Source organism: Rhinichthys klamathensis, unplaced genomic scaffold (genome assembly GCF_029890125.1).
Source record: "Rhinichthys klamathensis goyatoka isolate OS25496 unplaced genomic scaffold, OSU_Roscu_1.1 h1tg000055l_1, whole genome shotgun sequence".
In the NCBI taxonomy this organism is placed as follows: Eukaryota; Metazoa; Chordata; class Actinopteri; order Cypriniformes; family Leuciscidae; genus Rhinichthys; species Rhinichthys klamathensis.
Genome location: NW_026606600.1, coordinates 346,599 through 363,401, shown reverse-complemented (window position 1 = coordinate 363,401; position 16,803 = coordinate 346,599). Strand labels below are relative to the sequence as shown.

General features: G+C 43.9%; 1 protein-coding gene across 1 annotated transcript in view; it reads left to right on the top strand.

The window, feature by feature from the left end:
- The first annotated feature begins 394 nt into the window (after nucleotides 1–394).
- Nucleotides 395–16,803, top strand: part of htr5ab (5-hydroxytryptamine (serotonin) receptor 5A, genome duplicate b) — a 29,460-nt gene continuing 13,051 nt past the window's right edge. Inside the window, exon 1 of the mRNA XM_056248391.1 lies at nucleotides 395–498. The gene's annotated coding sequence lies outside the window, so the exon portion shown is untranslated. The remainder of the gene's footprint in view (nucleotides 499–16,803) is intronic.

The following is a 16,803-nucleotide window of genomic DNA, read 5'->3' as shown; positions in this document are numbered from 1 at the left end:
TATCTGAATAGGTTTCAGATTGAACTAATTAAATATTAATATAGATCACTGTGTGGAACAGAGCGTTAACGTGATCTAAACTGCCGGTCACTGTAACATAATGTTTGACAACTAGTGCAAGACAAGTAAAAAAAAAGTTTAAGATGCAGGCTAATGATCGTGCTCTTGATCTGTTATTTACAGTAGGCTATAACTTATCGATATTTTCACGAATTTCAGGAGTCGGTCATTGCCAACAGCTTATAAAGTCCTTAATCGACTGAATATGTGATTCTTATCGCAAGTAAACTATACTTCACCGTTCCGTATTGATGCAACACCCCTACGCCACACATTGGTTCAACCCACATGCGATGTTGAAGAAGCCTTGGCTGAAGTATAACGTTAATGTGTTTAGATGAAGACGGTTTCAGGTGGGCAGAACAGTTGCGTTTGACAGTAAAAAGCGAATAAATCCTGCACTTTAGTGGCATCTTCGTATTGCTATTGTGATTAAGGGTGAGTATTAAGAGCTTTATCAGACGTTTGCTGTGTGCAAAGTGTAAATAACGCTATGTTAAGTGTGCTGAATTAGCGACATTTATCGAGACACAAGCGGAATGAAATGCTTTTCATATCCATTTCAAAATAAGTGGCAAGAGGTGGTCGTCGCAAAAAAAAAAAAAATCTTATTTATGGTTGTCCTGTACTAGACGATGTAGCACTGAAAAAATCGGGTTCCTTGAAGTGAAGTGTAGACACAGCGTTTTTAATGCAGCACATTTAAAGCCTTTGGGATTTAAATGTTATGTTTTAAAGCCAGATATCAGAGAAAAAGAATGATATATTCTGTCCCCATGAACAGGAAGAGGAGCCCGTGTCGTGAAGTGACCACACGTTATTCAACGTTGCTTCATGATCGCTCTCGCTTTACTCAGACATTTAATTTGAACTTGACAGGTTGTTGAAGTGAGATGCTTTTTCAGCACTTTGTACCGAACAGGAGCTTTCAGGCGATATTGCTAGACTGGTAGGCTACGAGTCGCGCGCATTTTCATAGAAATCAGCGACTGATGTTTCATCACCCCGTGAGACCCTCATTTGGTGACAAGTGCTCAAATCAGAGAGTTTGCACTCATGCGGGGTTATATCTACATGATTTGCGTTCGTGCGCAGTATAAATATAATTTCTCTGCTACAAAAATACATACAATAGTGAGAGGTGAGATGCGTTTGAAAGATTCTTTTAATATAACAAATATAATTGGGAATTTAATTGTATCACTGTGTGTTAATTGTGCACTATTATCAAGGTTGCCTTTTTGACCCCCCAAAAAGCACTGTCCTACTACACAGAATATAATAATAGTTCTGTAGTATAATATATTAGTTCTGTTCAATGGCTGTCATAATTGCCGCCATGAAGTAGCTACTACATGGTTTATCTAAACAGCACAGACCAATCATGCGTGATTCATTTGCATAATTTTATAGTAAAAAAAATTACTAGACGGTTTGTCACTGTTTTATTGTATGTCTGTTAGGTGTAGGGAATCGCAGCACTGTGTATTTGTACAGCTACCCAAATTCCACGATTTCCATTGATCTCTTAATCATCATGTGATACTTTAAAGTCGACATAAAACAGAAGTTGTAATAGTCTTTTCTTCCGTTTTGTGATGTATATCCAAGTGAAACAGCTTATTAACAAAAAAAATGTAGGAATGTTTTTTTATCCATTGGGAATTGATTGGATCGTTGTGGTTGTTATTGCTATGATCTCATATGAGTGACAGGTTGTCCCGCCCTCACACCAGTAAACACGTCATCAAAGATGAGAAGATATGTTGTTGCAAGAGGGAGGGGAAGATATTTTGATTAAAGAGTATGAGGGAAAGTTAGTTTAAAAAAAAAAAAAACTCCGCAAAATTAAGATTTTTTCATTTTGATTTCATGTTGACATTAAGTCGCTTGTGGTTTAGCTGGTCTTCCAGGCTGACCTGCTCAAAAATGTCTTAAAACCCCCTCTAAAAACAGCAAACTGACCAGGCTAGAGGACCAGCTAAAACCATCAAATCAGCATGTTTAAGCTCTCATTTTAACAGGGTCTGATTAAGAGTGTCTGTTAATGTCATAAATGTGAATTTAATGTGATCATTGACAGTTGCTGGTCAGGCTTTAATGAAGGAAATTGACAATTCAGTGCACTTTTATTGTAAGTGAGTGAGTGAGTGATATCCAATGTAACAGGAAGTAAACATTCACAAGATAAATTGCATTGTAAAAATTTTGTCAAAATGTGATTCATGTGGTAACACCTAAATGTACTGGTTTAAGTAAAGTCAGATATATTATTTAATATGACTTTTGCAAAGTAGCATACACTGTACACTGATTGCAGAGACAACCCCCTGCAGCAGCCTGTGGTTATGTGCTGTGCTCGAGAGCACAATATTGTCAGCACAGGATTGTGATCTTGGTAACTATTCAGTTCTTGCGTTATATTAATTGGAAATGAAGCTGGTGGACTCTTAACCATTTATCTGCAGCCATTTTGGGAACCGGCTCCTTGTCTTTCTCATCAGGTCGAGAAGCTAGATGTTAACAAAAAAGGTTAAAAAAAACATTTAAGAATAAAGTTTATGCAGGTTAATTGCTTGCGTTTATCATCCTGAGAACATTGTTAAATATTGATCTAGAGTAGTGAGCAATCTATTTAAGAGTCCCTATAGAGCACAGCATATGTTTAAAACAGTATATTTGTATGCATTCTCTTTTCTCTTCCTTGCATCTTTTTCTGTTATTTAAAGGAATGGTTCACTCTAATATGAACATTTTGTCATCATCTTTTGTGTTCTACAGAAGACATGAAGTCATACAGTTTCAGAACAACATGATGGTGAGTAAATGATGACAGAATTTTCATTTTTGAGTTAACTATCCCTTTAATCTCTTACTGTCTATTTATGTCAGAACAAACTCAAACACAACAGAATACTTTTTATCCTCAGAATAGTATAGTTAAAAAAAGTAGCTAGAAACTATATTTCACTCTCGTGGGAATGGCATTAAATGACAGGTCTCTTTATCTCTAAGGATGTGTCCAGTGCCCTGGTTGATTTGCTGATGTGTAACTGTCAGGGATGATTAGTTAAACACTGCCAAGACAATATGCTGAGGGCTTTTCTTGCCACTGATTATGTGTTAGATGCATGATTAGGTGCATGTGTGTCCAATTTCATGGCGCTGGGCACAAGCTAATAAAAGAGATGGAGACGAACGATAGTAGGGACAGATTTAAAGATGACATGAAGAGTAGTTAAGATAGAGAAGGAAGATGAAAGTAGAGGAAATGATGGGTAAAAAGGAGGAATATTATCAAAAATAAGGGTAGACTATTTTTGGCCAGTCACTAAGACACTAAGACTTTTTGATGTATATCTTAGATCTTTTCCATAAATATAATTTTTTCTTTGGAGTGACTTTGTCATACGAACAGAGTAAACAGAGCTCAGCAGCACCGAGAGAAAATGAGCATGAATCTGTAATCAGTGTTCCTCTGTGCTTGTGTGTGGTAATGAGCCTGTTGAGTGTGGACATTGTGTGTTTCCTCTCTGTTCCTCCTGACAGGACAGACTCCAGACTTACTGATGATGAGCATGCTGGGTAATGAGGTGCACTATGGGCAATCAGAGGTGCGTTAATCAAGACGCAATGTCTGTTGACACCTCAGTGCCCTTCTGTCACCAATCCCATTTATTTTCTATTTTTATGCTTTGTTTGAAATGAATTAAACTAACACAAAAATCACACATGTATTATTTTGTCTGAAAAGAGACACAAAGCAATCAGAGCAGAAAACTCAGGCCTCTCATTGTTGTTAATACTGATATGACAGCTTGTAATATTCCCTGCACTGTTGTGCTGCTGACAGATATTTGATGTTTTGATTATTTTACCTATGAGCTCTCTTGACAAGCATGCTGGCCTTTGTACCCTTAATAGGGGTTTGAAAGCCAACAGAGGTTACATTTTGACACACTTAATGAAAATCAAAACCTTTTAGCTCTATAATAATGTCTACTTTTCTGTGCTTCTGGGATAAAGATGCTCTTCCTGGAGGATGGATCTTTAGCAGCTGACACTATTGCAGGAAGGTCAATATGAAGACAGGTAGTCAATTGAAGTCTCCTGTGTAATTTCAATTGCTACAAATAACTGAACTGAATCTGTTTCACAAGCACACAAGAACAAATTACCCAGAGGTGAGTAGAGTATCCAAACACTACTCAAGTAAAAGTACATGTACTTATAGAAATAATTACTCAAAGAAAAAGTAATAATCTTAATGGTTACTTGAGTAAGAGTAAAAAAGTAACCAATGAAAAATCTACTCAAGTAACTAGTTACTTCGGATCATATATATACAACAATACAATAACATGTTATTATTTAGATAGATATTTAATTTAAATGATTATATTATTATAATAATTAGATATCTGAAAAGACAGAAGAAACAAACATTATTTAGATTTATCCTTTGCTTTGTATAATAATAATGAATACAGCTACGCTCAGCTACGTACAGTTTTACGTTCAAATGCATGTAAAGGGAATCACTGAAAAGGAGAAGAAAGAGTGAAAACTCTTCACATGTGCTCGAGCTACTGAACATCTGAACATAAACAATGATCAAATGCACATTGACGGATCTTCTTCCGTCTGTTCTCCAAAATGTAATGAAATGTATATTTCTGCAGGTGTGTATATTTCTAAGCAAAGGCATTCATTTTCAAGACAAGCAGGTTGCTGCCATTGCCCAATAACCACAAGTTGTGGATTGGCGGGTGTTCATTTCATACTCAAATTGGTAGCATATTTAATGTATAAATTAAGGTATATGTCCAAAAAACTGGTAATGTCATACTTTGCAGTAGTGGTATCGTGTACTTAGTGTAATAATCTGTTTGTTGTAAAATGTATTGCCTGAATGAAATGAAATCGAATGTAGCTATAGGCTACCTGTGGAATCGTTCACAGACAGCACACGCAGATGTTCAACTAATAAAGATCTTCATCGCTGGCAAACAATAGGATGTATTTGCAGATTTGCTTTCAATTGACTGTAGGTCCACTGCCACTTCATCCAACGCTCTTGGTGTTCTTAAATTTCCTGATACGACTCAGAGTGAGAAACCGCTTCAGATGATTCAGTGCATGCAAAACTGAACAAAAACATTCAAACTGATTCGCGAACCAATTTAGACAGTTTTGCCAACTTGTTTGATCAAGTCTTTGAACAGAATCAACTCAAAAGAGTGATTCATTTGTGAATGGGGCATCGCTCGTGCTCCAGAAAATAGAGGCAGCACGCTTATAATAAACTATGCATTTCTTAACATTTATTGCATTAAAATAAAGTAACGAGAGGAACGTCGCCCAACGTAACGAAGTAAAAGTACAGTTTTTTCATTAGAAATGTACTTGAATTAAAGTAAGAGTACCCACAGTTAAATCTACTCTTGAAAGTACAAATTTTCCAAAAAAATACTTAAGTGTAACGGGGTAAATGTAATGTAAAACTTCATTGTCTGATAATGAAGTTTTAAAAATTGGTTTTAAAAATTTGGTTCTCTTTCATAGGTTCACTCAACGCTGCGGAAAGCGCAGTGGGATATCCTCTGGATGTGCCGATTGCCTGAAGCCCTATAGAATCACGCCAATTCATTGGCTGATGGCGCTCGCGCAAAGCTGGCTCCGCCCCGACGCTCTTACGTCATAGCATGATGAACGCGCGCGCGCCATCTTCTCCTCAGATTTCTCTGCCTTCACGAAGCGGTCACATCTCGCCCTTCGTTCGGTTTTTCTGAGCCCGAATTCTTCAAATTCAACTTCAGCTTTCGTCTCGACACTTCAGCGACTGGTATAAGTGGAACTCTGTTCTCCTTACAGTGAAGTGTCATGGATTATCGCTGCTGCTCTCCGCCATGTGTTCGTTTTATCTCGAACGACGACCCTCACAGTAAGTGTGTTAAATGTATGGGTTTTTCGCATGCGCGTGAGGCTGTATTAGGATTGTCAAAATGTAAATTTTGTGACAATCTCCTTCTCAAAACCCTCCGCTCTAGACTCGCGGTTTTTGAGAAGGAGTCATTCGTTCCCCCCTGTCGCGCTCCCGAGACTGCTGAGGCCTCTCGTGGATCCGCGGCCTGGGGCTCGGATAATGAGCTCGAGGATATTGAGTATGAGCAGACGGGCCTCGCCCTTTCTCTCCCTCCCTCTCCCGAGCACGCACGCGGCGCGGTTAAATTCGCGCATGATTATTTATGCCCCAGCCCGGGAGCCCGCGAATCGGTTTCTTTCGGTCTGGATGACGGGATTTACACTGCAGCCTCCGACTCCGAGGATTTCGGGCCTGCTTTGGCTGATGACGTTATCCCGCCTAGCGGCCAGGACGCGCGGCCTACTCCGGCCTACACTGAGCTTATTGACGTGCTGTCGCGCGCTACAGAGAAGCTCTCTATTGACTGGCCTGATGAGCCCCGCGAGTCTCAATCGTCCAAACTCGACGAGAGGTTCCTACGTGGCCCTAATTCTAGGCCAGAGCGAAGAAAGCTGCCCTTTTTCAGCGATCTGCATCACGAGATCTCCAGATCCTGGAAGCAGCCTTTCTCCGCACGCCTAACTAATGCGGCAGCCGCTGACTTCACCAACCTTGTGGGTTTTGTGGAGCAGGGTTATTCCGCTATTCCAACGCTGGCTAACCACCTCGCCCCGTCGTCTGCACCGTCCTGGAAGGCGCGTCCCCTTCTTCCTTCCAAGGCTTGTAGGACTACTTCCTCCCTTATTGGGAAGTCTTACATGGCGGCTGGTCAAGCAGGCATGGCCCTGCATACCATGGCCATCCTTCAAGCCTACCAAGCGGACGTCTTGAAGGACATGGATGAAGGAGAGGGACTGACGCCCGAAGCTGTCAAAGAGCTTCGCAAAGCCACAGTTCTGGCCCTAAGAGCCACCAAACACACTGCTCGGACTGTAGGTCGCTCTATGGCGGGCTCGGTTGCTGCAGAGCGCCACCTCTGGTTGAATCTCACGGAGATCCGAGACAAGGATAAGAGTTTCCTCCTGGATGCCTCTATCTCCCACTCAGGTCTTTTCAGGGAGGCGGTCAACACGGTGGTTGAGAAGTTCCGCGCCGCTAAGTCTCAGTCGGCCGCGTTCAGGCAGTTTATGCCCAGGAGGGTCAGAGGGCCAAGAGACTCCAACCCTCCTACTTCTCAAACCCGAGAACGCTCTGCTCATAGGGCTGAATTCCCTACTTGCAGGAGTGACCCGGCTCACCACCCACCAACTACGGTCTGGGGAGCCGGAGGTCGTCCATTTCCCCGCCAGCGCCCTCACAAGCGCCTTCAGCTGAAGCGGTCCAATAAATCGGCCGCTCCAGCCTCCTCGAGCCGTTCCTGACCCGCAGGTCAGAAGGAGGAGAGCCTCACCAGATCTACGAGGTTGGGACAGACCGCGCAAGCGTTTCTGCCCTCCTCCAGCTGGCTCTCCTCATCCAACCCTGTCACCTTCGCCACCCAGCGTGTTTTGAAGTTCAGGTCCTGTTTCACTCTCTTCACCCAGTCCGGCTCAGGAGGAAGGAGACGCGTCTTGCTTTCTCCCCTCGCTCCCGGTGCACGTTACACCCGCCAATCGCTTCCTCGGAGGCACAGTTCGTTTTCCTCTGGAGCAGGCGGACCCAGTTACTTCTATCCAGGTGGTGGTACCCCCCAGTACGTGTCAGGACGCCAAGCGCTCTCCTCCACGGTCAACCGCGCCTCCCCATGGGAACCAGCGCGACACCCTACCTCAGGTATGTCCCTTGCACTGCAACACTCCTCTCCCTCTATCACATTTCGTTCAAGAATGGGAGCGTTTACCAGGGGTATCGCCTTGGATCCTTCGCACAGTTCGGCTCGGCTACACGCTTCAGTGTTGTCGCAACCCCCCCTGCTTCAACGGGGTCTTTCCTACTGTAGTCGACAGCGCCGCTCAGGCTTCTGTACTACAGCAGGAGATTTCATCCCTTCTGCTGAAGGGGGCGATAGAAGAGATTCCTTCGGGGGAAGTCGAACAGGGCTTCTACAGCCGTTACTTCCTGGTCCCGAAGAAGGGGGGCGGCCTGCGGCCGATACTAGATCTTCGCCGGTTGAATTTCTCTCTTTACAAAGGAAAATTCAAAATGTTGACGCTGAAGGCCATCATATCTCATATCCGGCTGGGGGACTGGTTCGTGACGGTAGACCTCAAGGATGCTTATTTCCACATACAGGTCGTACGGCGACACAGGAAGTTCCTCAGGTTCGCCTTTGGAGAAAAAGCGTACCAGTACAGGGTCCTCCCCTTTGGCCTCGCTCTAGCGCCAAGGACGTTCACAAAGTGTATGGATGCTGCTCTGGCCCCGCTGCAGCTCCAGTGCATCCATATACTCAACTACCTGGACGATTGGCTCCTTTTAGCCCACTCCAGAGAGTTGGTGACTCACCACAGGGACATTGTCCTCCGTCATATTCAGTCTCTCGGTTTGAGGTTGAATACGAAGAAGAGCGTTCTTACTCCAGCTCAGAACACGGTTTTCTTGGGAGTACGCATGGACTCCGTTCTTATGCAGGCCCGTTTGGCTCTTGCACGGATTTCCAGTCTGGTGACATGTCTGTCCCGTTTTGCACTAGGCCAGCATATTTCCGTGAGCACCTGCCGCAGACTTCTGGGCCTTATGGCCGCGGCCTCCCCTGTGCTACCTCTGGGGCTACTCCACATGAGACCTTTTCTGTGGTGGATGAAGCTCTCAGGGGCTCGGCCCACGGGGCCAGCCCTTCGCCTATTGAAGGTGTCGCGCAGTTGCTTTCGCGCCCTGTCAATCTGGCGGGACCCCCTCTTCCTTCAGAAAGGAGTCGGTATGGGTGCGGTATTCCGTCGCCAGATGGTTACGACGGATGCCTCTCTGACCGGCTGGGGAGCGGTTTTCGAGGGCAGGCCAGCGTGTGGGGTTTGGACTGGCGAGACCCTCTCGTGGCACATAAACAGCTTGGAGCTGAGGGCTGTCTTCCTGGCTCTTTGCCACTTTCTCCCTTTCCTCGAAGGACACCATGTCATTGTCAGAACGGACAATATGGCAGTAGTGTCCCATGTAAACAGACAGGGGGGTTCACGATCGCGCACCCTAGACAGGCATGCGCGTCACCTTCTCCTGTGGTCCCAGGACAAGTTCCTCTCTCTGAGAGCAGTTCATGTCCCAGGGATTCTGAACCTCGCAGCAGATTTTCTGTCGAGGCAGAAGCTCAGGTCTGGGGAATGGATGTTGAACCGCCAGACTGTGGCCCTGATCTGGGAGGTGTTCGGGAAAGCGGAAGTGGACCTCTTTGCATCTCAGGAGTCGTCCCAATGCCCGCTTTGGTTCTCTCTGAGCCCTCCAGCTCCGTTGGGGATAGATGCGTTCGCCCACCCTTGGCCGATGCAGAAACTCTATGCCTTCCCGCCCATCAAGCTGATCCAGGCGGTTATGTCCAGAGTGAGGGAGAGCGGAGTCCGCCTCCTTCTGGTAGCCCCATTCTGGCCGTCCCAGCCATGGTTTTCGGAGCTGTTCCCTCTGTTGGAATCCTCCCCCTGGGAGATACCGGTCAGGGAGGACCTGCTTTCCCAGCTTCAGGGCAGGATATGGCATCCTCGCCCCGACATTTGGAAGCTGTATGTTTGGCCTATCAGAGGCCGTTAGCTTTAAAGTGTGTATGTCAGGTAAAAATTTTTTTTTAGATATATTAAATAATGTTTAGATGTCTGTGTGAAAAAGCAATTATCATTAAAATTATTACTGTAATTGCCCTACAGTAAGTTTTATAGCCATTTCTGTCAAGATCATATTTTTAAAACCCAGCTGAGCTGTGACGTCAGAAGAGGGAGACGTGGCAGAAAAGTTCTATTCAAGAATGGAGAGTTTTGAGTCTGAGGAGATCCAAAATCCCCCTCAAACCTACGATGGCCCACAGCCATACAATTTTGAGCCTCCCAGGCGTGAGGATGAGGAGCCAAACAGAATTTTTAATAATTACCATCGAAGAAACATAGATATCTGGTGTGAAGAGAACCAGTGGAGAGTTGGTCAGGTGTCTTGGTAAGTATAGGCATACTTTAGAGGTGGAACGGACTAGTACATGTATTCGTATTGAACTGAAATGGTACAGTTCATGAATATACACGGAGAATACACGGTATAAAAATAAATAAAACTCGCGTGCAAATTAATTAATGCGGAACTACTGTTAGATACGCGGGTTTTTAGGGACACCTAATCTGTAGCTCCGCCTTAGCTCTTTAGCTCCGTGGCTATAATGAACAGATGACCGGCTGTAGCCACCTAACTCTTGTAGTGTTGAGAGATGGTGTGTGTGTGCGTGTGCGTGTGCGCGCGCGTGTGTGTGTGTGTGTGTGTGTGTGTGTGTGTGTGTGTGAGAGAGAGAGAGTGAGTGAGAGGCGCGATCGAACAGTGGAAACATAAAAACGTACCTTATCGTTTTGATTCGTAGGTGTCTATGTGGGCATTGCCAGGCCATGGCCTCAGCTGTAGAGAGCATGTGCTGCAGAGAGGTGGGTGCATTCTGGGCCCTGGTTGAACAGCTTACCCCTCTGCCAGATCATATAACTTGCCTCACACAACACCCTGGTTTTGAGGCATGCTGTCTGAACCCCTTTGTTCTCAAGATTGCCTACTTGAACTTCAGGCAGGAACATGGTCCTTTAGAGGCTAGCAGTCACGAGTACGTTTACATTATTTTTTTGTTTTAAAGTTATTAGTTTCATTTTCAGCAGAAAATATGTCTAGTGAACCACAATAATAAGTTGTTCTGCAACTGCATTATAATACAATAATTCAGTTATCCATATCCAGTTTAACTGTTACATCACTATCCTTAGGCAATACCGCTACACAGCATACAGACAGGTGGTACGTTGGGCCTATGGCATTTTGGGGAGGCACATCCGGAGGCCCTTGCCTTCTTGTGTTGTTTCAGACATCAGAAGACAGTTTCAAGAAGGTGGAACATACAAAGGTTTTGATTGGCCTCCTTTGGGTGAATATTAATAAAAAATAATTCTGATCACAAGCTGTCATAGAGTATGACTCGTACTGTATATAGCAAGGCTTACTTCCTACTCGTCCTAACATTGACAAGCATAAAATAAACCATACTGGCAGTCAGGACACAAAAAAATATCTACAGAAGTTTAAATACTCTACACAGAAGACAAGTCTATTTACAGAAAATGTGTTTATTGACAGAAGGTTATGAAATAAACAAAAGTAGACAAAACCAAAACATGCAGCATGCAGACAGGATTAGTGCACACACAGACAAACTTTACCACACCACAGTGCATAAAGAGAAATCTGATAAAATAATATGTGAAACACAGAAAGGTAATAATAAGGCACTACCCACAGTTACCCACAATTAGGCACCAACAATTATGTGCAAACAAAAGTAGACAAAACCAAAACATGCAGCATGCAGACAGGATTAGTGCACACACAGACAAACTCAGTTGAGTTACACAGAACAGCACACCAAAAAAGTTAGAGAGTCTAAAAAAGAATCCACAATACATACCCAATCTTGACGTTGTCATGGATCATAACTATAAACACATGTTATTCAAACAGAAAGATTTTTAAAAGGTCACCTTTGCAAAATTACAGTGATGTATTAGAGATGGTGAAAATAGGGAGATTACTCAGAAGAATGCAGTAAGCAAGATTATGTAACAATAAAAACAAACATTTATACAATCAAAATAATAATTTGTAAAAAAAATCTAATGGCTTTTGCTAAAGCGTGATTGTTGAGCTAGGTGAAGACTAACTGCCTCCTCCTTTGAAATGATGTGGCCAGATCTGGAGAGGGGAGCAGGTGCATCAGAACCCAAGGCAGCACTGTACTCTTGTAGAGCCTTTGGTGATCTAGAGTACCTGTCTTGGAGAGATTCCATGAGTGCTGATGCATAACCTGGGTTATAGAAAAGCATGTATATTCAGTGACATTACCAATGACTCATGCACTAAAACAAGTACATCTCAAAATATGACAGAACTGATTGAAACTGCTAACCATATGAAGGCTGCTGCTTGATGGGGCGCACAACCCAGCCACCTTTACGGAACCTTGGGTAGCTCACAGCATAGCACTCCTCACCGTCAGCCGTTCGCGCAACCTCTCGACTACTATTGTAATTGTAATGTAGAGCTGCCAAAAAAAGCCTGAAGAAAAGCAAAAAAACAGAGTATGAGACTGACATGTCTAGAATGATGAAATAACGACACATAGGTTATTCCATTGCATAGCACTGACCTACTGTACATTCCAAGATATGAAAACCCAGTGTGTTTGGGTGCAAAGTGGAGGATGAGGGAGTGAAATGCCTCCAACGAGTATGTCTGGTACTGTGGGGATAGCTGCCGTATATCCTTCAGTAGTGCTGCCCTAGTAGTTACACTCTCCAATTTCGTTGCTACTGTTGAGCCTGCATGGACATGTTTTACTGATATTACTACATGTTCTTTGACTGTACACACAGATGAGGAATAGAAGTATAATTTCTTTCTTCACATTTACCAAAACCATACAAATATGTTATAGCTGGAGTAAACCTGTAGCAAAATATACCAAGCATAAACCACGACCTTAAATATCAGAGCATTATTGCATTCTTTAACATACTGATGGTGTACCTGGTTCTAGCCACTGCTTGTTTCGCTGCTCCCCCTGCAGAGGTGGATGTGAACAGCAGGGAAATGCAGGGGTGTCATGTTCATGAATGTCCTGGACATGGTTCACCAGGCTTTGCCATTTGGCCTGCATCACATCTGGATCTCCATCAGGAGTTGAAGCAGCAGTCCAGTACAGGTGGTTGACAATGGCTGGCTTCCACAGCTTCAGGTCCTCACAGTGCCTTTCTTTAGCGGCAGCATCCAAAGCCTTCCCTAGAGCTGTTTCAGAACCAAAACAAAGTATATATGGAAATGTATTTACAAGACTCAACTTTATAAAAGGCTACCAACAACAGGATACATACTTTTTCCAACATGCCAGACATCAAAGAAATGTTTTGTTCCTTCAGGACACAGCTCCTCTCGCACCCACTTGGCAATCTGTGTAGAAAGACACAACCCTTCAAATACAGAAATAAAAACTAATGATTCACTCAAAAAGTGCACCTCTACCAAGGCTCAAATAACTATTTGTGGTTTTGTCAGTCTGTCAGGAGTTTGTCCAAATGTGAAAACAATACTACAGACATTGTATTACTATAAATATACAACTTTACCTGCCGATGTCTGTCTGTGGTGAGGGTCGACACATGTAGGTTCTGGTTCTTTAAAAAAAACATGCTGCGCTTCAGACCCTCAAGCTCACACCAGGTGCTGTTTGGGACCTCAGAGCTCTGTAACATGTCACAGACAGTGTAACACTTGAAATCTGGTAGTGGAACTGAAAAACATCATACTCACCTGGACAAGCTGAAGATCTATGATCTTGTTTGTTCTCTCCTCTATTAAGGAGTAAGTGCCATACTTTGCACAATGCCCAGGGGAATCTGACCTAAGAATGTTAAAAATTGAATTAATGAGTTGCAATGTAAACATTTTCCATTTTAGATGAGGCCAACCGTGCATTTACCTGCAGTCACCCGAGATTGCCAGTCCGCCGCCCATCTCCTTTAGTTCCCTAATGACCCCTGTCTGTTCATTCTGCCAGGCCTGCATAATGACTGGGATTGTGTAGAGGTGCTGGTGGCGGAAGAAAGTCCTCGCACTGATGCACTGAAGACCAAACAGTGTCAGCATCCTCAGCGTTTGTGTGGCCATACAACCCGAAAAATGTATGGCCCCACTGAGAAGAAGGTTGCAAACAGGCATATTTCTATGCAACATGGGCTGGTTCTGCCAATAACGCTCATAGCCACATGTTGCACAGACCTAGATGTATAGAATACGCAAAAATAAAAAACAGCAAAACTATGTTAGGAGTCACAATTACACCTTGAAATATATAACTCAAATTCACTAAAAACGATACAGTTTATTTAAATTGTATAAACAGTGGAATTTACAAACATCATCTTACTTGCTTTATTTTGATAAAAGTTCCCTCCTTCTGGTTCATGCTACCCTTGCTTTCCCCACAACATGCAGGGCAAATTGTGAAAAGAGACATCAACTGGCTTTCACAGACAATAAACTTATCAGCCAGGCTGAAAAACCAAACCATTCCTGTTATTCTCTAACTGTCCTATCACAATAAAGGCAAAAATGCTCAACAAATATACAAAGCACACATTTACAGAACCTTCGAACCACAACAGAATTTCTTGACAGTCAAAATCTAAAACCAAAGTAATCTAATTTCCTTACTTGAGTTCTGGGTTAGACTCCTGTGGCAGTGATGAGTAACTCATCTCCTCCTCCTCCTCCTCCTCTGGCATCCATGACATATCATTGTCGATGTCTATGAAAGAGCTGGTCTCATCATCACTATCAACAGGACTGGGCAGAGGGGTTGAAGTGGTCTTGACTTTTGGTGTTACCGTCTGTGTCCCCACACTGACCATCTTCGGCCTTACCTGAACAGCTGTGATTGAATGAAGGCCTTGCATTATAAAAAGACACAACCAAACCAACCACAGTGACAAGTCAACCTCAGATATAAGACCAATTATATCCTACCTGCTGAACGTCGCAAAGGTCTAATGTTGCACTGTGAGCCACTGTGATGAACAGATGCTGGTGCGTAATGGGCCTCTGGTTCTGGGTCTACCTCTGGTTCTAGGTCAACATGCACTGCATGGCTGACTGTGGGTGCATCCCTCCGTGACGGTCCCGCTGCATCTTCCAAAAGCTGAAGCAAATACAACAGTCAACAATACATCCTTGAACAAACGGACTAATGCTATTTTACTGCATTTTTAAAACAGGAAGAGAATAATGCGAAACTCTAAAATTACAACATAATGACAAGGTTGCTGACTATGATCACAACGCTAACGTTAGCTAGGTAATTGCTAGAATCAAATGAGTATTTATAGGAGTAAGCCCATACGTATTTTTGGCAACAAATCGTGTTTTCACATAAACCAAGCAATTATCTTACAACACTTACAGTGAGCACTTCCCGCTTCATCTGGGCATTCGATCGTCCGGTTCGTTGTTTACCGGCTCGTTGTTGACCGGCTCGCTGTCCTCCGTCGACTGCTTCTACAGTAGCATATACCGTAGGCACCGCATCAGCTACCAGTTTCACTCGGGTTTTAAATCCCATTTTATAACTCATGAGATCTCCAACAGCGTAGTCCTTCTCAGTGAAATGGGCGCTGCAAATGACCGAAGTCTTAGATACCGAAGCAGCACTGAAGTCAGCGCGTTTAGTCCGAACAAAGTTGACCCAGGCACGGAACACAGACCTGCTTTTTGGGAAAAAGTGGACTCTGTGACCGGTTTTAACGGTGTTTTTGCACCCAGCACAAACGCAGTAATTCACCATCGTGAAAATATGCCTGCGTATACCTAACTAACTAACGTTACCTTAACTTAAATAACTAACCTAAATAAATAAATAAATAAATACCTAACTAACTAACTAAATAAATAAATGTCCTAATCACTAATTCTCTTGCTCTATCACTCGTACAATTATCAACACACTGAACACAGCTCACAAACTCACTTTCTCAGCGACCTGAGGAGACGTCTCCCTCTTATGACGTCAAGCGATCCGTTTGAGGGGAGGAGCAGTTTTCAGTGAGGACTGAAAATAACGACCTTTTTTTATCTTATATTCTGCCTTTAGGTATCGAAACCCATACAAAACAATACATCAACTTGTCAAACGTGTATTTCCCCTTACTATTTTGTGTTAATCATAATTACAAATTTAACCTGACATACGCACTTTAAGCTTTGATCTCCCAACCGACGTTCAGGAGACCATTGCGAATGCTAGAGCCCCTTCGACGAGGAGGCTATATTCCTCCAAGTGGAGGGTGTTCGAGGCATGGTGCTTAGCACATGATAGGAACCCAGTTAGCTGCCCAGTAGGCTCAGTGCTGGAATTCCTGCAGGAAAAGTTTGCTTCCGGAGCGGCCGCTACCACTCTCAGAGTATATGTCGCAGCTATTGCCGCTCATAGAGAATCAGATGAGATTCCCTTGGGGAAACTGAGGTTAGTTTCGGCCTGCATGCGTGGGGTTAGGCGCCTGAAACCGGCTCGCCCCCCTAGTGTTTCCTCGTGGGACCTGTCAGTCGTCCTGGAGGGTTTGACAGAGGCTCCCTTCGAGCCCTTGGAGTCAGCCCCTGAGCGGATTCTGACTCTTAAGGTTGCTCTTTTGTTAGCTTTATCTTCACTAAAGCGGATGGGGGATTTGCAGGCTCTCTCTATTAGTGAGTCATGCTTGGACTTCACTCCTGGCCTGGTTAGGGTTACCTTGAGGCCGAGGTCGGGGTGTGTACCCAAGGTTCTTTCCACGGCGTTCCGCTCTCAGGTTGTTAACCTTAACGTTTTCCACCCTCCTCCTTTTGCCTCTGAGGAAGAAAGGAAACTTAACTTGCTCTGCCCGGTCCGTTCTTTGAAGTTGTATGTAGATCGCTCAGGCGGTTGGAGGAAATCAAACCAGCTCTTGGTATGTTTTGGTGCTGGCCGCCGCGGGCTTGCAGCATCAAAGCAGAGGATTTCCCACTGGGTAACGGACGCTATTTCGCTGGCTTACGAGGTGCGTGGTTTGCCTTCACCT